This window comes from Mirounga angustirostris, unplaced genomic scaffold, assembly GCF_029215605.1.
Source record: "Mirounga angustirostris isolate CCGP_5_RB_7025 unplaced genomic scaffold, mMirAng1.0.hap1 SCAF_16, whole genome shotgun sequence".
NCBI classification, from domain to species: Eukaryota; Metazoa; Chordata; class Mammalia; order Carnivora; family Phocidae; genus Mirounga; species Mirounga angustirostris.
The window spans coordinates 14,325,100-14,347,418 of NW_026991724.1; positions in this window are offsets into that span (position 1 = coordinate 14,325,100).

Genomic DNA, 22,319 nt, shown 5'->3' on the forward strand with positions numbered 1-22,319 from the left:
AGAAACAATGCTTGGCTTCTCAGGAAGGGTTTCGTTTAACCCTTGACTGTCTTTCTCAGTGGGCATATACAAACCTAAACAGTGTTTGTGAAAGTACTGGGGATCAGGGCACCTGGGTGGCTCAGTCGTTAGGCGTCTGCCTTCGGCTCAGGTCATGATCTCAGGGTCCTGGGATCGAGCCCCGCATCGGGCTCCCTGCTCCGCGGGAAGCCTGCTTCTCCGTCTCCCACTCCCCCTCCTTGTGTTCCCTCTCTCACTGTCTCTCTCTGTCAAATAAATAAATAAAGTCTTTAAAAAAAAAAAAGAAAGAAAGTGCTGGGGATCCCTGCGGCCCCGTGGGCAGTGCCTGGGAGGTATACACAGAACGCCTCACAGACCTCCATCAGGGAACACAGTTATGGCTTCTAGGAGGGAGCAGTTAGCCATAGTATGTCCCAGGCTGCCCTCCTTCTCTCCTGGGGTCAGCTTGAAAATATCTGGGGACCCCAGAATACTGACCCACCTAATGAGAGAGCTCCTCACCCTTTCCTCATGGCTGAGGGGTGAGTGCAGCTCTTTCCCAGCTGAGGGTTGACTAAGATAAAGCAGAACCTTAGTGGGAAGCTGCAGCTGGAAACATGTGCCTCAGAAAACCAAGTGGAAACTTTGATTCTTAGGCTCTGTCACTTTGCACTCAGATATCACAACTGCACACAAACCACAGTAGGTAAGATTCCAACTTGCCTCCTCCCCAGCTAAGTTGGCCACCCCATGGGAAGTTTTTTGTTTGGTGGCAACAGCTAAGTGAAAATGCAACAATCTCTTCTTGTCTGCAGATAAATCATTCTGCATTGGGGTATACCTTTTGTTTTCTATCCCTGAAAAGAGTCTGGGGGTAGCTTTTTTTTTTTTTTTTGCCTTTTTCATAAATAAATATTTTAACTGGAAATTTCCAAGCATATGACAGGCCTAGAATGTGAACTTGAATGTACTGTAATAGAAATCATCAGTTGCCATGGCGACGTGTTCCAAGAGCAGATTGCACCGAGTCACATGGGCAGAGAGTGCTCAGTAATACTAACACATCAGAGAGCGAGGCCACTTAACCTCAATCGCTTCCAGCTATTGTGCAGAATGCAATTGAATTTATTCCTAATTTCTGCCAGTGCTAAGGAACAAAATTTCCCTGCAGATTTTAATCTTACTCAGGCAGCCCCAGCCAGTGCTCAGACACTGTTCCGCACCAATATTCAGCCCGGCTACTCGCCCACTTTACAGCTCTATTTTCTTATTCTTATTTTTAATAATAGCTTCCCTCTCCCTGCTGGATCCCGAGCGTCCCCCTGCCCTGGGGAGAACTTCCCTCCTCTTTTTCGAATGGCTGCACGGTTTCTCTGACTCCATTCTGCTAATACAAGGAACACAGTTTCATAATAATACTGGTAAAAAAAAAAATGACAGGGCTCCACTCTCAGCAAAAGCTCCCCCACCTCAAACCCGTTCTGAAATAGAATTCCCACCTGCTCTGGGCTGCACCTCGGAATGGCACAATTAACAGCCTCATCGGAAGAGGGCAAACTGGTGGATCAGTGAATAATAGAATCAAAGTGTGTATTTTCAGTCCCTGTCACAGTCCCCTCCCCCTCCACACATACACCGCCCCCCCAACCAGGAGAGCAACACAGATTAGCAGGAGGTACAACCGCCGATCACAGAACACTCATTTCAGAGCTTATCCGCTCTTATGAAGGCTGATAAATCAGAGTCTCTCATATGGACAGTCTCAAGTTAGCAGCGTCATCGATCTCCCCTGCCCCTTTTAAGTTATTTGTCTTATTCACTTCCAAAGATGATATCAGAGATGCCAAATGAGCCTTTGTTTTCTGTGCTCTTGCTCTTCCCAGGGTGAGTTGCTGTGTTGTTGTGGGGAGCTAAGAGGCATGCTTCCGGGGCCCAGTTCTTTGTTTCCAACCCAAGGTCACCTCTCCCTGTCTGTTCAGGTGTTGTCAGCAGTCTGCCTGTGTTCTGAGGCACAAGGCAGTGTCCTCCCTAGCTGAGTCTTTGCATGGCCCTACCCTCCGATGATTGCCCCCTTTTACAAATGTTACTTTAAAAAAGACATAAAACCTGCTTTAATAGCTAAATGAAGACAAGGCAGAGTCCAGCTCTTAGAAAGTCCACGCTGAAGGTCAGGCAAAAGGAAACTTAAAAACATAGGGAGATTATACGAAAAAAAAAAAAGGGGGATGGTTTCTGCAGTGGCTTCCTTTAAGTGGGTGGTTTCCTCTAGTAGGAGGGGAAAATGTAGTTGCCAATCACTTACTTAGCTAGTAACACTGGTCTAATCTTGTGCTGCAGTAGGAAACATGGAGAGAAGTTGAGCAGAGAGGGAATGGCAGCGTGGAATTAGGACAGACTGCTGGTGGTCGTTGCTGACTCTACACAGGGAGCTTGGTGACTATGAGAATCTTCATGGAGCCTGCAAGAGAAAAATAGCCAGAGAGGAAATGAAGAGAAGTATTGCAATGGATTTTTTTTTTTGGAGGTGAAAGGTCTTGCATTTATTACTGAATCAACCTACTGGTGCGGAGGTGTAGTCACAGAGAAAATCATTTCCATGATAAGACAAGTCTACGGCCAGGTAGGAAGGATGTTTACAGAATGATAGAACACATGATCTTCACGCAGCTTAATTAAATATGTGTGCCAATTAAGTGTGTCATCTCATGATGGGTGACGCCTTACAGACCCAGCTTGGTTCTCCTCCAGTGCCTCCTCTTGGAGTTGTACCTGATCTTATTACCAGTTTTCATCCGAATCCACTGGGGCAATGGATTTTATATCAGCAAGGTGACATTTGGATCTGGAGAGAGAAAACCACATCCACGCTGTTGGTCGCACACATGGCTCTAGGCCTGTCCTGCTATGCCGGAGCCTCTGGAAGGCCTTTGCCAAACACCTTCATGCCACACCTGCCTGTCCATAGGGCAAGGTAGCGGGGTGTCCTCAGAGAGAGCTAACCCTTTAGCTTTTATCAGGGACTTTACACCAGCCTGAACTCTTCCTGGCTAGGAGGGGAAGCCCTGTCCTCGTAACTAACAAACTGTGCAGATATTCACAAAACTGAACATGTTTTCTAATCAAAATTGGTTTGATTTATTCTGGAGCATCATTTTCACACTTACTAGTTTAAAATATTTGCTGACTCTCTTGCTAGAGCTGCTCAGCAGTTAGAACCTTGGAAGGTTCCAGGAGGATGTCTAATCTGTATCCGAGCAAAGTCCCTTTAGGCATAATGACCTTCTGGACCCTCGACCATACACAAGTATGTGGCTGGGGACCGCTGAGCTTCATGGTCTCCTACTGAAGAAAGACGGTGAGAGAATGTCAGGAAAAAGTTCAAGAATTTTATCCCTGATGAATTTCATTAAAAGGAAGGGCAATCTGTGCTATTATGCTAATACCTGCAATAGCAATTTTATTATGTTCATTAATCTATAGTCAAGGAATAACACTATTATAGTTCTTACAGCTTTTCAAAGTACTTCCATAACTATTAGCTCATTCGGACTGCACAGCAACCCTATGATACAGGTGGGCCATATTTTACAGATAAGAAATTAGGATGTAGAAAAGTTGGGATTAGGACAAAATCACACAGAGTAAGGGTAAGAGCTAGATCTCAGGACACTTGATGCAGTGCCCTTTCCACACCATGGACAGGCTGAGGACCAGAGTGCCTGCCTTTTCTGAGGGAAATGGCCCCAAAAGCCTCCTTCCTGCACAATTTGCTATAGTTGTATTTTAGGAAAGAACTAGCCTATGGGTGAATGGATAGGGGTTGGTGCTTGAGCAGAGGATAACCATCTGTGGGTTGAATAGGAAGGTGCCGAGTGCCTCTGACCAAGTTTGGTGTGGATTCTACTCACTAGAATTTTCCAGATCAGATGGAGGCAACCCAACCCAATTCAATCTTCTCTCTTGGGAACTGTGGATCCTGGTGGCAAATGAGAAGGCAGGGCTAGTTCTCCTTTGCAAGAAGCCTGCTGTACAAATCTGCCTAAGAAGCAGTGGGCCTCAGAGTGAAGGTGTCACTTGAGGTTTTGACGTAGCCAAATTGACTTTGCCAAAATACAAACCATTGCATCTTCGGCTCTCTGGTAATGGAAGCGCCAGACATCCTTACCTCCCTCATCCAGAACCTCTTCTCTACCCTGTCCTTGGTGGTATGGGATGGGGTCAGAAATGGGTTGAGAGTCTGATGGATACATTTCCTAGTGATAAAAAAACCCCAGAGTTTTAACACTGGCTTTTTGAAATGGCTGGTGGGAAAAAAAAATCCCTGTACTGCTCCAAGTTTCTATGGATCCTATGAACCTCTATTGCAGAAAGTAACCTGAATGTGGCTGGGTACTATTTAGATATATCAATTTATTTTGTCTTTCTTTTCCTTCCCTTCCTACAAACAGGTAATTTGATTGGTCATTGCCTCTGGGGAGGCATGTTGCAAGGCAGGGTGAAAGTCTTTCTGGCTTCCATATTACTAAAGCTTAAGTCGTTAGGGAAAAGTTTCCAATGGGGGTATTAGCAGTCCTAAAAGGGACTTTGGAAATGTATGACAAGAGTTTTATTGGTAGTTTAAATGAATGGAAGGTACTGTCCACATTTTGTTCTCTAGGGGCTAGAGATGCTGAGTGTCCAATAACGAATGGGCAGGAGCTGTTCTGCACCAAATGCCTATGGTGGCCTCTTGTCAATTTTGGAGAGGGGATTTGGGAGCACAGGCCTAGTGTCTTGAAGAAACATAAAGGCAGAAGGATTCCCCAGTGCCTAAGAGAGATTTCCTCACAGCTGGGAAGAGTGAAAAGGGAGGAGAGAGAAGAGGAAGAGGAGAAGTAGAGAAAAGTCTGTGAGTTCTGACTGAAGAGGGGACTTGCTCCCTGAGGCCTGACAATATGTCTACATAAGGGGCAAGACTTCAGAGTGAAGTGCATGCATGATACATCTAGACCAGGGTTTCTCAACCTTGGCACAATTGGCAGTTTAGGCCAGATAATTCTCTGTTGTGTGGCAGCACAGGGGTTTGGCTTCCATGGAATACCTATAAAGAGTTAATGTACATCCAGAATTTACCATGATATCTGGTATTCTCTTCCCCATCTCTTGTATTGGGAAGGCAAGACAACAATCCTCTAGTGATGGGCTCTGCTTGAAGGAAACAGCTCATTCTTAGTTGGGCACTCTCTATCAGGCCTTGGGGGATAGCAGACTGTCTGGGGAAAAGAGGGGTAGCCTGTGGAGCCCAATTCTGTATGCGCTGGTGACATACACAGACACTGTCCTTCGTGGGGTCCCTGGGTGCTTTAGCTGGATTATGGTCCTCTGTCTGGCTGACTATATACTTATTGCTCTTTTATTTATTGTTTCACAGTCTGAATAACTCCTTGTTCTCATCCCACCCATGGGACAGATTTGCAGAGCTCCCCAGATTGCCATAGAATCCTCATTTGTGAGTCCATCATTGCTTTTCCAGCTCTTTTCCCAGCACAGCTTCAATACCAGCCTGGAAACGTCTGGTGGAAAAGCTGAATTTGGCTCTGTCTTCTCAGTTCTCAGACTTTTCCTTGAGAGGGTGATGAGACACTAATTTGAGATCATAATTTTATGCTGAACAATTCCCCTTAGAAAAATGCATTTTGGATTTAAATTTAAATTGGAGTTTGAGAGGTGTGAAAGTTAGAGGAACTATGTCCACATTTTCATTATAGATACTTCTCATTCCCAACAGTTGTTAGAGAGATCTTCAACACTTCCCACTTTACATCTGGTTTCTAATTCAGTTAGAATTGTGTATGTTTCCTCTGAATATGATAGTTAGGAACAAATAGCGATTGTCAGAGTAATTCTCTCCAACATGATAGCAAACACTTTTCTGGAATACAAAAGGGTCTGGCTCTAAAATAGATAATAATAAAGGATTCAACTGAAGTTGCCAAAACCAGTCCTTTAACAGTGAAGTTGGTCAAGGGATTGTCCTGAATTTCTAGCTTATGTTTAAGCACAACATTTACTTTTACCTCTGGGCTTATTTCCATCCAGGAAAGGGCTAATATTTATTAATTACCCACTATATTGCTAACCTTTATATATATTATTTCAACTTATTAAAAAACTTTTTTTTTTTTTAGAATGAGAGAGAGAGAGAGAGAGAGCATGAGCATGAGTAGGGAGAGGCTGAGGGAGAGGAGGAGAGAGAATCCTAAACAGGCTCCATGTCCAGCGTGGAGCCCAAAAAATACTTTCAAAGCTCATTAGTTTTGGTCAGATATAAACTAGAAGACTAGATATACTGAAAGGCCACTAATTCTACAAGGTAGGTCATGGCTGAGTGGCAGAGTACCCTGGTTGTTCAGAGAGATGAAATCCCAAATCTGAGGGGCTAATGAAGGTTTTCACAGAGGCGGCTTCCTCCAGGAAGGTCTCCTAAATTCTTTTCTTCATTTTTCTCCACCAAACTAAAGTTAACTCTCCTATCCTGGAATTTTCACACAACTTTATTTCTAGTACTAGATACCCAATACCTAGTACTATTTATTGATGTTTTGTCTCCCTTTTAGAGAGATGATCGTCTCTTTCACTCATCTCCCTGTGGATGCCTTGAGTAGGATCTTGTACTCAGAAGGTAGAGTAGGCTGAATAGATACCCTTGAATGAATGAACCAACGAATGAACGAATAAATAAATGAATGAGTTAATATGGGATTTGAGCTGGATCTTGAAGGATAGGCAATAATAAATAAATAATAAATCTGTCATTATAAATTAGAAACCATCTGGCTAGCATCCATCTGGAGTCCTTACTGAAGTTTTTCACTAGCCATGCTAAGAACCATGCAGTTCTTTTCTCCTCTAGGTCCCACCCTGACACTCATTAGAATTGTTTACAAGTAGCATGGACTTTAGTGACATCAAGGCTTTGTTGGGATAGGGAGTTGGCACTTCATTGCAGAGACCCCATTACCTCTCCATAGGAGGCTGTCACTTCTCCAAAGTGTGCTACCTCTGGTGCCAATCTCTCACTCATGCATTCTCCTCCTGACTGCTGGGAGCACATAGGCATGCTGCATGTCACCTGCTCCTCTGGCTCTTGACAATCTCCTTCCTTTGTTTCCAAATCCTACGCAAATTGCTTGGTTGACAATCAAAGCCTACTAATATCAAACAGCTGCTATAGACAGGTGTGTTCTACAGTTACCTGCTGTTTGCTTTCCTCAGCGGGGACTGATATGACAAAGAAAACCAGGAGCTGGGTGCCAACTTCCTACTAGCGTTTTTCAGACTTGGAAATTCACCCTAAAAATAGCCTTCCTCAGTCCTCATCAGTGTGTGGCTGGGTGGGATGCTGTACAGCCCCACTGATAATTGCAGTACTTTGCAAAAAGCTGGGAATCACAGTGGCTGCATCCAAGCAAAGAGGCTGCATAGTTCTGAAACTCTTGATTTCTAAAGAATACCCAGGAGCCTTAAAATATTTTCCAGATTTCTCTTTCTTGTTAATGTGTTAGTAGGAGTGTTGTTTCCTGCTTTCTACTTTTAGCAGTCTTCCCATAGGTCTCATGTTTTGACCTTTGAAATTTGCTGTAACTATCCTGGAGTTTAATCTCCCATGATTGGGGCGGTGGGGCGGGGGGTGGTTATGTGGGTATGGCAGGTTGGTGGAGGAACAGATTCCCACTTCTAACATTCCTTCCTGTTATGCTGTGTTATGCTAGCAACCGTCCTTTTCCATACTCTCTTTTATTCACTAGGTACTTTTGCACCTAGTGATTTAAGTTTTGCCGGTTAGATATACGTGCATGAATTGTGGAGGGTGACATGGGGCAGAGCCCATGTTTCCTGGGGCCGTTGTTTCTCTGACAGCACCTTCATGGCCGTGTTGGGATTTTCAGTGATGGTTGCTTCCTGACTGTACTGCTTTCTGATCATGGCAGCTTCCTGGTCATAAACCAAGCAGCAGTTTCCTTGGTGGACTTCTGCTTGGAGTCACTCCAGAAAGCTCCACCTAGCATCTGTCTCTTCAGCTTTTCTTATAATTTTGTAAGTCATTTGATATCCCACTTTAACTTGCTAAAGTGAATTCTCTTCTCTATGACTGACCCTTAATCAACACTAAGGACAATTGGTCTAGACATTCATCCCCCACTACTTGGCAGGGTGCACTGAGGTAATCAGCCAGCTGGCAGGGGTGAGAGCCTCAGGCTGGCGGCTGGGAGAGAGGAGGAGCACTGTCCTCCAAGGAAGAAGCTGTTTGCCTCTGTGCCTCTGCTCCAGCCCTTCCTCCTGCTTGGGATAGTTTTTCCTCCACCACTATATCCCTCTTCCTTTGAGAGCCACTCCTTTTCCCAAGCTGGAAGTAGTTTTTGCTTCTCTGAACTCTCTGTGCCCTCAGAACACTTCTATTATGAGATGATGTACGTATAGGCCTGATAAAATTTGACAGGAATAAAAGAACAGAGGAGAGGATATATACATAGCTATGCTCCCTGGCTATAGCCTGATCTACCATTTTCCATCATTTGCCTTCAAATGGATTTTGGGGTCTTTCAAAGACCTCATACCAGTTTAAATGATGGCATCAGAACAGCAGCACTGCCCAGGAGAACTTTCTGTGATAATGGAAATGTTCTAGATCTACACTGTCCAGCAGGGTAGCCCCAGGCACAGGGGACTATTAGGCACTTGAAATGTGACTGGTGTAACTGGAGAACTGAATTTTAAAATTTTGCTTAATTTTTTTTAAAGATTTTATTCATTTATCAGAGAGAGAAAGAGAGCACACAAGCAGGGGGAGCGGTAGGCAGAGGGAGAAGCAGGCTCCCCACTGAGCAAGGAGCCCAATGTGGGACTCGATCCCAGGACCCTAGGATCATGACCTGACCCGAAGGCAGACGCCTAAGAGACTGAGCCACCCAGGGGTCCCAAGATTTTGCTTAATTTTAATTAATTTGAATTTAAGGAGCCACAGTGGCTAGGGGCTGCCAGATTGGAGAGCAAATTAGAGTACACACGATTTTGACTGGCACATGGGCCAGGACCCTCTAGATGTCATTGTCAGTGTTTATGGGCTGGGAATTTGCCTTTCTGGCCCAGGACCAGGGCTTAAAGCTTAGGAGAAAGACAGAGAAGTGGAAGCTTCATGGGGGAGATGACAAACACAGATTAGCTTTCAAATACTCTTTTCCCTCATTTTTTTTTTTTTAAAGATTTTATTTCTTTATTTGAGAGAGAGACACAGCGAGAGAGGGAACACAAGCAGGGGGAGTGGGAGAGGGAGAAGCAGGCTCCCCACGGAGCAGGGAGCCCGATGCGGGGCTTGATCCCAGGACCCTGGGATCATGACCTGAGCCGAAGGCAGACACTTAACCGACTGAGCCACCCAGGCGCCCCTCTTTTCCCTCATTTTTAAAAGTGATCTGACTCTTTAGAAATGAATGACATTTCCTACTTCTTGTACCACTGAAGTGCAGCACTGTGGTATAACAGAGGCAGAATGTCACTGAAAAATTGTTTGGCCACATGTTGAGTGGATCTCCTGCCATGGATCAGCATTGAATGGATGACTTCCTTTGGAAGAGATAATCAGTTTCCCATCAAGAACCCCCCCCCCCACTCCAGCTCTGTTGCATCTCCTACAGCAACTACAAGTGTGTGTCCAGTTGCAATGGATATCAAAGATGAAAACAAACCCCTGTGGGCCTCCTGGATTGCTGTGGGTAGGTTGAACCCAACACATTCTTATCTTGGCCACTTTGTAAGCTCTTACCACACAAAAAAAAGGGTATGACACAGGCACAGGGCTGGGATCAATGCTGGAAATGCAGAGTATAGCACAGATGATGAGCATACATCTGTGGTCACCTGGCTGCAGAGTGGCCTCTTTTCATGAAGTTCTGAAAATGTACGTGCAGGGCCCTTTTATTTATAGTATCTCTTTCATAGAATTCTTAGAGATCAGCATTTCAGATCCTAAGAGAAGATAGTCCTTGGATTTAGTCCTTTCTGTAATAAATCTCCCACAGGAGGATTTAATCACCAACCATACTTGGGTTCATTCTGCTAAGGGCTCATATTCTTACTTAAAAAACAAAATTCTCTCACATATACAAATTATTTTTTTTCTGCTGGGCACATAGATTTACACACAGACAAAAATCATACATCCATGGTCACAACTTGTGAATCTAGAATTTAATGACACTAGGGGAATCATCTAAATATCAGCTTGGTCCTGGTTGATCTCCAAACAGTTTTGGGTGGACTGCTGGGAAGATAAACACACCTGCTTGACCTGGGAAGGGATCTGAACCTGGAATTCTGAATATAAAGTTCAGGTGCTTCCCTGGTAATGCTAAATGGCTTCACTGAGGGAGATGCTGCTGCACTCTCAGTTGGAAACCTTCCTTCTCTCCTTCTTCTTGCCCACTCTGCTTCACCCTCCTTACTCCCTGTCATCTACCCCCCATGCTGTGCATAGTCTTACATGTCCAGGCACAATTCCACCCTCCAAAGCAAGAGTTTCTGTGTGCTTCACTTGGAGGGAGGAGATGATGGATAAGACTGGCAATCTCTCTCCTTCCCCTTCTGCAAGGTCATCCTTCTCTTTCTTCTGGAACTCTATTTTTTCCCTCACCCTAAATCCCCATCTCTCTCCAACTCCTCCTGGCTAATGACATGAAACTTGCTCTCACCCAGGGCTCCTCTGAATTTAATCAGGAAGTTGATATTGTGTTGTAATAAGCCTCTCAAACATCTCCTCTTAGGATAAACATAATAATTAACTTTAAAAAAAAAATCAAATTCATTTGAGAGAGAGAGCTCAAGCAGGGGGAGCGGCAGAGGGAGAGGGAGAAGTAGGCTGTCAGCTGAGCAGGGAGCCTGAAGCAGGACTCCTGGATCATGACCTCAGCCAAAGGCATACGCTTACCAACTGAGCCACCCAGGCACCCCAAGAATTAACTTTTTATTATGGAAAATATCAAATACACACAAAGATTGAGAGAGGAGTATAATGAATCATCCACTTCAACAATGATCAATAGTTTACCATTTTTGCTTCATCCATCCCACATCTACTTTTTTGCCTGAGTTTTTTTTTTAAAGCAAATCTAAGTCATTGTATTATTTCTCCTACAAACATTTCTGTGATTATCCCTAACAGATAAGAACTTAAAGAATATTGTCATGCTTATCAGAATTCACAAAAATTCCTTGCTGTCATCAATATTTAAATAGCAGCCCATCATTTTTTGTGTAAGTAAAAATTGATACCTATTGCCTTTTGAGAGTGTAATTAGGCAGTAGATTTCAAGTTATAAAATGCCTATACCCTTTGACTCTGTGTTCCACCATGTAGAAATTTATCTTAGCATATACTACATCTAATGAACTATGCAGAGATAGCATGGTTTATGATAGTTTGAAATGGAAAGCAACCTAAATAAATGGTCATTAACCAGGGTTGACTGAGGCATTTATACTAGGCAATTAAAAGAAGCTGGTAGCTCTATGTGCTTTGATATGAAAAGCTACCTAAGACATTATTGAGTAAAAAACAACAGCAGGAAGCTATATATAGCAGGAAATTTCTGGGAAGGACCTGGAGGGGTGGGGTAAGAATAAGACAGGAGGAGAATTCCCCTTTTCACCTGATACCTTCCTGTACATTTTGAATTATTTTTACTATGAAGATGTATTATTTTTATAGATAAAAATAGTTAATAAAAAAGAGTATTTTCATCATGACAAGTTTGAGGAGCTCTGATTTTATGTTTCTGGTGGTTTCTTAATGTAAATACGATGGCAGAGATTACTAGTGTGCTTGCACATCTGGTTCTCCTCTTCTTCCTCCTCATTGACGAAGATGACATTCCTCTGCCCTCTGCAGTTAGGTAGGGCCATGTGAGTATTTCTAGCCACTGAAGTGTGTGTGGAAATCATGTATGTCACTTCCAGGCTGAGGCATTTAAGAGTCCATGTGCCTCCTCTGTGCTCTCTTGTTCCCTGCCATGTTCTCTCTAGGGACCTCCTGTTGAGATGGCAATGTCCCCAGATAGAGGGACCAGGGTCCCTGAGGTACATGCATGGAGGACCCCCAATGTTCAGACTTTGCATGAACAAGAAGAAAGCTTTTGTTGTGTTAAACTAGTAGATTTCAGGGTTTGTTACCTCAGTTTCGTTGATCTTGTCCTGACTGACTTGGTAATGACAACAGAACCACTGAAGGCACATAAAAAACAGGCTTCCACAGACTGCATTGCATACCCTGGTGACATTGTGTGGAGTGATTATAAATCTTTCCCACTAGCTAATGTTGGGATCATCATGCATTTGAGTTGCAAGAAAGGTAAGTACAATTCCTAGGTGCAGAATTCACATCCACCATTTGGCCATGGTGGTGACTTCACTGAGAACATTTGTACAACCAGGAAGACTGTCCTCAGACTTGTAACTTAACACTTAAGTCCAGTGATGTCTATTATGGTCTATTTTCTCTGAACCTCCTTGGCTCAAGATAGGCAGGAGCCATCACAGCTCAGCCCTGCCTATCATCCTTGATGTCCCATGGCATAACATAAGCAGGTGAACTTTAGAAGCATTGGGTGCTCTGAGGGCCTGAGTCTCTTCCTTTTCCACTGCTCTAGGGTGACTGCTTATGAAGCTGGAATGACGACAATCAGGGAGCCAGAAAAGAAATCTCACTGCTTTGCTTTGCCTCAGTTCCAATCACCTAAAAATGAATGAATGTCCTCACTAGATAACTGCTTTCTATTGGAAGATGGAGCAGAGTTCTGAGGAAGTAAGTGAGAGTGAGTGGAGGGTATGGCAGAGACAGGGACAAGAGAAAAAACACAGCTAGATCTGAACTCAAATTCTGGCTATTACTTAGTCTCTCAGAGCCTCAGTTTCATTTTATGGATTGTTGAAAGGTTGGAATGAGATAATGTACATAATAGTCCTTTTAGAGTAGCTGACAAATAGGCAGAACCAGAAGTGCCTCCAGGTAGGGGGCCTCTATGACCTACATCTATTTACAACTTTTGGAGGTGAGCCAAGGCTAGGAGAGCACCAGGATGCCCATTCACTTGTAGCTGTGATATGGATACTCTAGAAGGGCAGCTCCATAGGGTAATTCCAATACTGTATTGGCAACTCACCATTAGTAGCAATGCAATAATGACTGAAACTCAGAGAGCCTATATAATGAGCACTTACACTGGTCTAACCACTTTCTGTTAAGCCTTATGATAGTGCTTTGGGTGTGACTATTGTCGTTTCCATCTTGCAGATGATGAAACTGAGGCCCCAAGAGGTTAAGGGATTTGCCCAGGTCCACACAGCCTATATGTGGTAGAACTAGGATTCAAACCCAGGGAGTCTGATTTGAGAGTCCATACTACCTCCCAAAGTACTGCTCTTAGCTAACTCGATATTGCGATGATGACTGTAAATAATAGGAACAACCACAAAGCTGGCTAAGAAACGTTTAGCTCCTTAAAAGTTTTATAGTAAATTTCATGTGAATCAGTTTTCACCCAGAATATATGTGATATCAAAATTTAAAAAAAATGTATGTAGGTAGGGGGTTTTAAGTGGGAAAATACAAGTTCTTTGTACCTCTACAGTTTTCAGGGGTTGGAAGGAATATAAGGCGTGTCAGGAAGGCAGTCTTATGCAGTATGGCTCCAATTACCTAGAGTACTATTTTGTTCTGATAGTCAGCCTGGAATGGTGGATCAGATGGCAGAGAGGCTTAGGGGCTCAGCAAAGAAGTCTGGGATTTGCCTTGAGTCACTGGAGGTGATTGAGGAGGGGACAGACATAATGAAATAATGTCTGCTACTATTAATCTGGCAGTGGTGTGCAGCGTGAAGGAGAAGAAAGGCTGAAGGCAGGGGGCCAACAAGAAGGCTATTGTGGGAATGAGGGTGCGGCTAGGACAGAACAGAAGGAATGGAAAGAAGGGGGTGTCTAGAAATGAACTTGGTGATTAACTGGATCCTGGGGTAGGGGAAGCAGACACAGGTTTTCAGGCACAAGAAGAGATGATTTTGGGAGAAAGAAGATAGACACACTGAATTTTAGGTGAGATGGAAACAATGAAGAGCAGTGGCTAACAGGTGGCAAGAGATACTGGGCTGAGGTAGAGGAAACTCAGAGTTAGGATTTAGTAGAGAAATGGGAGCTGCAGTGGTGAGAATTGGCAAAGGTTGTGAGAGCAGGACTGAGAACCAAGAAATGGGGAGAGGAAAGAGGAACCCCTGAGAGGTGGACAGAGTGGTGAGTGTTAGCATCAACAAAGAGAAAGGTAGAGATCAGCCCATAGAACCTGACTAGAAGACCACTGATGACATTTGAGAGTACAATTTCAATGGTGCTGTATTGGTCAGGGTTCTCCAGGGAAACAACCAATTTTATACATGTATGTAAATGAATACATATTTTATAGATATGATTTATTATATATATTATGCATATATCATATACATATGATCTATTATAAGGAATTGGCTCACACAATTATGGAGGCTAAGAAATACCAATACCTGCAGGTGGCAAGCTGGAGACCCAGAAGAGCTGATATGTAAGTTCAAGTCCAAAGACCTGAGAATCAGGAGAGCTGATGGCATACATTCCAATTCAAAAGCCATCCTGTTAGAGACCCAAGCAGAGCAGATATTTCAGTCTGAGTCTGAAGACTGGAAAAGACCAATGTCCCAGCTCAGGCAAGAGGAGTTCCCTCTTGCTTAGTCTTTCTGTTCTATTTAGGTCTTCAGTTGATTGGTTGAGGCCCACCTACACTGGGGAGAGTGATCTGCTATGCTCAGTCTACCAATTCAAATCTTAATCTCATCCAGAAACACCCTTACAGATATGGCCAGAATGTTTGACCAAATGTCCAAACAGCCCATGGTCCAGTCAAGTTGACACATAAAATTCACCATCACAAGTGCCACGCAGTCAGCTTTTGGGGGACTAAATAAGGAATGTGTGGTGGGGAAAAGGAGGCAGGAAGACATAGCCACCTACTTGAGAATGTTGGCAGCCAAAAGAAGGAGAAAAAATCACATGCTAAACTGAAGGGGCAGCAGGGTCAACCAAGATTTCTTTAAATGATAGAGGAGACCTTTAGACTTGACTTTCCTTTGCGAATCCATACGGACATTCATTTAATCTTTTTTCCCCAAAAGGTTATTGAATTGAATATACAATTTCCATTCTAACTATGTTTGCCCAAAGGTAAGTTTAAGTTAGTTTGCATTTTTGGCAGGCTTGCCAACTACTGGCAGAAAAAGATGGCTGTGAAATGATCTGGGGCAAAGGGAAAATCAAGCCCATGATCTAAAATGTGTTGTGGATAAAAATGCACGCTGCTTATAAAGATAATCAGAGTTAATTGTTCTATGTTATTTGTGGCTTTTTGTCATTGATGCAGAAGGGATCCAGTTTTTTTGCCAGCATGTGTCGACATGCCTTGGCATTTACTTAAATACGAGGACATACACCTTCCAAACCTTGGTGCCAGATGAGTCAGAAGCAGTAAAGGGACCTGCAGTTTGGTCAGCTGGACCAGGTGGCGAGTCAGCCATGGCACAGTGACATGTTCCTCTCCCAGAGTGAGAGAGCAATGCTTACAACCCATGAATCCAGACTCTGCAAAACCTTAAGGGTAAATAGTGACAAAATCCTTTTTGAGCCACAGACCATTTGCTAGAATCCTAGTTCCATGCTTTACCAGTGCTGTCCCTTTCTCCCACACATCTCTGCTCTTAAATAGATCCCGTAGCCAGCTGGGCCTGGGCACTCATTCCTGGTTAGCTTTCTTCCTGGAAATGGCATTTCTCTCCTCTCACCACTGAACCTCTTTTTTTTTTTTTTTTTTTTTTTAAGATTTATTTGTTTTAGAGAGAGAGAGGGGGTGGAGGGTGGAGAGGGGCAGAGGGAGAGGGAGAGAGAGTCTTAAGCAGACTCTGTGATGAGTGTGGAGCCAGATGAGGGCTTGATCTCATGACTCTGAGATCATGACCTGAACCAAAACCAAGAATCAGATGCTTAGCTTAACCCACTGCACCACCCAGGCACCCTCCTCACTTAACCTCTTAAAGCAGACCATGCAAATACCTCTCTAACAGTGCTTATGTCCAGAAAGATATGTGCATATTGTACCTGGACAAACATGCCCATTAACTCTCATTTCTCAGTGGCTGTGCTGTTTCTTTCCTTTCCTTTCCTTTTCTTTCTTTCTTTTTTTTTTTTTTTTAAAGATTTTATTTATTTATTTGACAGAGAGAGCGAGAGAAGGAACACAAGCAGGGGGAGCGGGAGAGGGAGAAGCAGGCTTCCAGCTGAGCAGGGAGCCCAATGTGGGGCTTGATCCCAGGACCCTGGGATCATGACCTGAGCCGAAGGCAGATGCTTAACGACTGAGCCACCCAGGTGCCCTCTTTTCTTTTCTTTAACAGAGTGTTCATTCTATTTCTGGTTGAGATCCACTCATTGATTTACAATGATGCCCCACACATATTTGCAGGGTTATCACTCTATATTTATTATTATCATATCACAAGCGTACCTCAGAGATATTGCAGGTTCAGTTCCAGACCCACAATAAAGCTAATACCACAGTAAATTGAGTTGAGTGCATTTTTTTGGTTTTCCAATGCATATAAAAGTTATGCTTCCACCATACTGTAGTCTATTAAGTGTACAATAAGCATTATGTCTAAAAAAAGAATGTACATAATAAAACAATTGCAATAGTAACTTCAAAGATCAATGATCATAGATCACCATAACAATAATAAAAAACAAGGGCACCTGGGTGGCTTATGGCTTAGTTGGTTAAGCATCCAACTCTTGATTTTGGCTCAAGTCATGATCTCAGGGTTGTGAGACGGAGCTCCATGTTGGGCTCCATACTGGGCGTGGAGCCTGCTGAAGATTCTCTCTCCCTCTCCCCCGCCCCTCCCTGCCCCCATCTCTCCCTCTCTAAAAACAAAACAAAGTAAAACAAAACAAAACAGAAAAAACACACAAAAAACAATAATACAATAATAATGAAAAGATGTGAAATATTGTGAGAATTACCACAATGTGACACAGAGACATGAAATGAGCAAATGCTGTTGAAAAAATGACACTGAGAGATGTACTTGATACAGGGTTGCCACAAACCTTCAATTTGTAAAAAATGCAATATCTGTGAAGCTCAATAAAGCAAAGTGCAATAAAAGTGCTCAGTATAATGGTTTTGTTAGATTATTTGAGTATAATTATAGTGTAAAAATATAATTGAAGAAAAAATTATAGTTAACTCTTACATACTTCAAAGTCGCTAAGAAACTAGATCTTAAATGTTCTCACCATATGCAAAAATATGGGACACAATGGAGGTGTTAACTAACGCTAAAGCGATAATCATATTGTAATATATAAATGTATCAAATTGATAACATTATATATTAAACTTACACAATGTTATCTATCAAATATATCTCAATAATAAAAAACATATATAATCCCCCCAAAAGGAAGAAGAGATTTCACTATATATTACACATATGATATGATAATAATATCTAGTGAAATCCTTTTTTAATTATATTTTTACACTATAATGATTTAATTATATTCAAATAATCTAACAAGAGCATTTATTGAGCACCTATGTGAGATACAGAACGAATAGAAGACATAATACTGGCTTTCAGGTTGACTATGCACAAACTGGGGAAACAAGACTCATACACAAGCAGTGACAGTTAACTGCCCTATCTGGGTTGGCCACGGAAGCACATGAAGGAGACTGGGAGGCAGGAGGGCATTTCTTCCCTGCTTCAGACTCTCTGGGAACGTCACATCGTTCCATGACGACAGTTTCTGTTGGGCCACTCTCCCACCTCTCACTGCTCTGATAACACTATGTCTGTCTCTTGTTCCTTCCATTCCAGGGGTAATAACAATTTCCTGCAATTGCTAGTCCCTGGGCACCTCACCTTTCCTTGCCTGTTCTCTTAATCCTGTACCTTCCTCTCTCTCAGTAGCGCCTACCTTAAATTCTCTTCATCTGTACCATTGGGAGTGGATTTTGTTTCCTGCCGGGACCCTGACTGATGCGATGAAACTTAAGAAGTTGCAGGTAAAGGGTTGCTTTACTTCTTGGTAGAGATTCTAACATCTCAACCAGAACAAATACTTGTTTCATAGAGGAGAAGGGGTTGGCCTTCCCCAGTAGGAGGGGAGGAGAAGCTTTGAAAGCCACTTACAGAGAGAAAAAAGCAAGGGTTTGAAGTGAACAAGCTGGTGTTGGGCATAGACAAATCTGATTTGTGCTGCTAATTTTTAGACTTTAAAAAGTTAAATAAATCCTTCCTGGAAGCTTAAGCTTCCTGAACTGTCACTTGTTTAAAAAGAGAGCTACATCAAAGCCCCAGCCACCAGAATTCCTAAGAACCCAAACTTCACAGCCCTGCTGGGGGACACGGCAGATCCTCAATTAGGAGGAGGATTGGAGGTGAGCAAGGAATCCTTTCTGCTTTAATTACTCCTGGCTTAATATTCTTTTTCAAGCTTTGCTAATTGAAATGAAAGAGCTGACATGTCCGGACAGGGATGAAAAAGAATCCATTTTTCCATCTCCGACTTAAGGATCATGAAACCAGGGTCAATTTCACTTCCATGGCTACTGAGTCTTCCGATGAGTGACACAAAACAAAACAGAGTGTCAAAGAGGTGAACTGTTCCCGACTAGAGCAAGAGCAATGTTATCCAGGAGTTCACAGGACAAAGGATACATTAGGTTAGCCTCATGGCCACTCTCACTAAAATGATCCAGTAGCCAACTCCTCTCAGTGCCCCAAATCCTGAGATATCTACTACCATCTGCTGGAGGGGCTAGAAATCAAAGAAGAGAGAAAAATGTCTGCCAAGGATCCTGTGCTAGGTAAATCCCTCTCCAAGTAGGGAGGGTGGCAAGGGGTGGTTTTATCACCCTAGGGGCCAGTTATTAGTAAAAGGAGCTGAAGAAAAAAAGAACTTCTACAATGTGCTTAAGGATGTGTCAGTGTGGTGACTCAGGTCTTATGGAACAGAGTACACTTTGAGCTAGGGGGCTGAAGTTTCTGTGTGGTTTTGCCAGAAAAATCTCATGTGCTTTCAGGTCTCTGTGCCTCAGTTTCCTCAAATAGAAAATGAAAACAATGCCTAATCCTCATAGGTGAATGATAATCAATTTAAGCAGATGAATTTCTTTGGATGGAAAGTTCAGTCTATGTCAGGAAATAACAATCGTTAATGTGAATAGAAAGAATGACATCACGTAGGCTAAAAGCGGTAGAGAATGCATAGATGAATACTCAAATAGTGACAATACCAACCATAAGAACAACGAGTAACTGAAATTTAAAAGCTTTTACCAAATATAGCTCTTTTGTGTGTATGTGTGTGTGGGGGGAGGTGGATATTTGGTTAACTCACAATGATAAATTCTCTTTGGAAATGGCATAAGAAATGAAAACCAGTCAGGTGTCTCTGCTTAAGTGCTGCATAATCAGAGAGGGTTTCCCTGATCATACTAAGAAATAGCACCCTTGTCACTCATCTTCCTTTACCCTACTTTATGTTATATACTTACTAATTTATTATCTATCTTTCCCAACTAGAGTATAGGCTCTAGGAGGGAAGAGACTGTGTCTATTTTGTTAACTGTTGACTCTTCAATACATATAATAGTGCCTGGTACATAGAAGGTACTCAGTTAATATTTATTTAATGAATTTAATAATGATGTAAAACTCAGTGTTAGGTATTTTTCCAATTATTTTTGTAGTAAAATACATATAACATAAAATTTACCATCTCAAGTGTACAGCTCAGTAGTATTAAATTCATAATTTCATGCTACCTACACCACCATCCATCTCCAAGTCTTTTGATCTTGTGAAACTGAAGCTCTATACCCATTAAACAATAATTCCCCATTCCTTCTCCCTCTAGCCCTGACCCATTCTACTTTCTGTCTCTGTGATTTTTGACTACTGTAAATACTCATATAAGTGGAACCATACATATTTTTCTTTTTTGTGACTGGCGTATTTCACATAGCATATGTCCTCAAGGTTCATCCATGTTATAGCATGTGTCAGAATTTCCTTTTTCTTAAAGGCTGAAATGTTAAATATTTTGATTCTCACAAAAGTTCTTGAATAGAGGGTACCATGAAATATCTAAATATTCCATCCAATCTTCTAAAAATGTGCTTTATGAAAGTGGTAGTAATATTGAATGTAAATCTCAATGAAGGAATATTCACTTGGTCTAATATTACAGGTGGGATCAAAAGTACATGTGAATATCAACCTATGTGACAGAAGTGAACTACATAAGATTCAATTATAAAGTAGAATAGTTAAGTCACAATCAGTATTTACTGCTCATGACAGTCTGAGTGGTAAGTAAAAAATGTCCTGTATTGTGTCACTCAATATGGTAAAGAATTTGCCTGGCAGTGAGGAACCACTTTTACCTAGGCGATATCCACACTCAGATTTCTTATTCTAAAGAGTTCTCAGGCTTCCAGATCTCAGTAAATGACATTCCATTCATCTAAGATGTCTTAAAATCCTAAAATAAGATGTATAGGACTCCTGATTAAATAAGGTGGATTAACAATAAATAAATAAGTAAGTAAGTAAATAAATAAATAAATAAATAAATAAGGTGGATTAACTATGTGTGTTTACCTCTGCTTACATCGGAGACTCTATTAAAATGATTGTAGAGGGATTTTTAAAAATATACAAATCCACTATAGAAAGAGAATGAAAGGGGAGCCTGGGTGGCTAGGTCGTTAAGCGTCTGCCTTCCGCTCAGGTCATGGTCCCAGGGTCCTGGGATCGAGCCCCGCATCGAGCCCTGCATCGGGCTCCCTGCTCGCGGGAAGCCTGCTTCTCCCTTTCCCACTCCCCCTGCTTGTGTTCCCTCTCTCGCTCTGTCTCTCTCTGTCAAATAAATAAATAAAATCTTAAAAAAAAAAAAAAAAAAAAAAGAAAGAGAATGAAAGAGGTGACCCAACAGATAAGAAAGTTAAATGATGGGGTGCCTGGGTGGCTCAGTTGGTTAAGCGACTGCCTTTGGCTCAGGTCATGATCCTGGAGTCCCGGGATCGAGTGCTTCATCGGGCTCCCTGCTCAGCAGGGAGTCTGCTTCTCCCTCTGACCCCCCCACCCCTCATATGCTCTCTCTCTCTCATTCTCTCTCTCAAATAAATAAATAAAATCTTAAAAAAAGAGAATACTTCCAAGTTTTTATTTAAAAAAAAAAAAAGAAAGTTAAATGATTTTTGGAACTTAGGAGGCAGATGACTAAAGGAGATGACTCATTTATCAAATAAAAGAAGCCACAGTCTAAACTTAATTTAGAGGGTGATTTGGATAAAGGGCTTGGAACTTAGGCACAGGTATTGGATAAAATCAATGATTAGAATAGTTGACCTTCCCACCCCCTACTCTCAATGCATAGAACACCAGCAGCAACTCATTTCTCCTCCAGGCAGGAGATCAGATGTCTGTTCTCTGGATAAACTAAATGGCCCTAGGGACTAGAGTTCCCCACACTAGCATTCTCTATCTGGTAACCCTAAAGTGAAGTCCATTGGTTGGCAAGCCTTGTTTCCACTCCCAAATAAAGTCCCCTCTCCCCCACCCCATTTAGAATCTCACATTTCAATAGGAGAGACAGGCAAGGATTTCTTTTTTTTTCTTTTTAAAGATTTTATTTATTTATTTGAGAGAGAATGAGAGACCAAGAGCAAGACAGGGAAGAGGATCAGAGGGAGAAGCAGACCCCCTGCTGAGCAGGGAGCCCGATGTGGGACTCGATCCCGGGACTCCAGGATCATGACCTGAGCTGAAGGCAGTCGCTTAACCAACTGAGCCACCCAGGCGCCCAAGGATTTCTTTTTTAGGAAAATCCCTAAAGAGAAAGGAAGAGCCAAAAATAGACAGAAAGCACAAACATGAAGGAAATAGAGATAATGTAGGGGACAGAAAAAAAAATTTTAAAAAGAAAGAAAAACCTCTAGTTCATATCTGTAGCGAAGATGTTATTATACAAGGGAGTATTTGCAGAATAAGAAAGAGTTCTTAGAGTTTAAAAATAGAATTTCTGAAATTAAAAAAAAAATGTGGTGGAGAGTTGTAATATAACATCAAGAAAACCACCCAGAAATTATAGTGAGAAGTAATAGAAAATATGAGAGAACAGGTAAGAGACATAGGCTATGT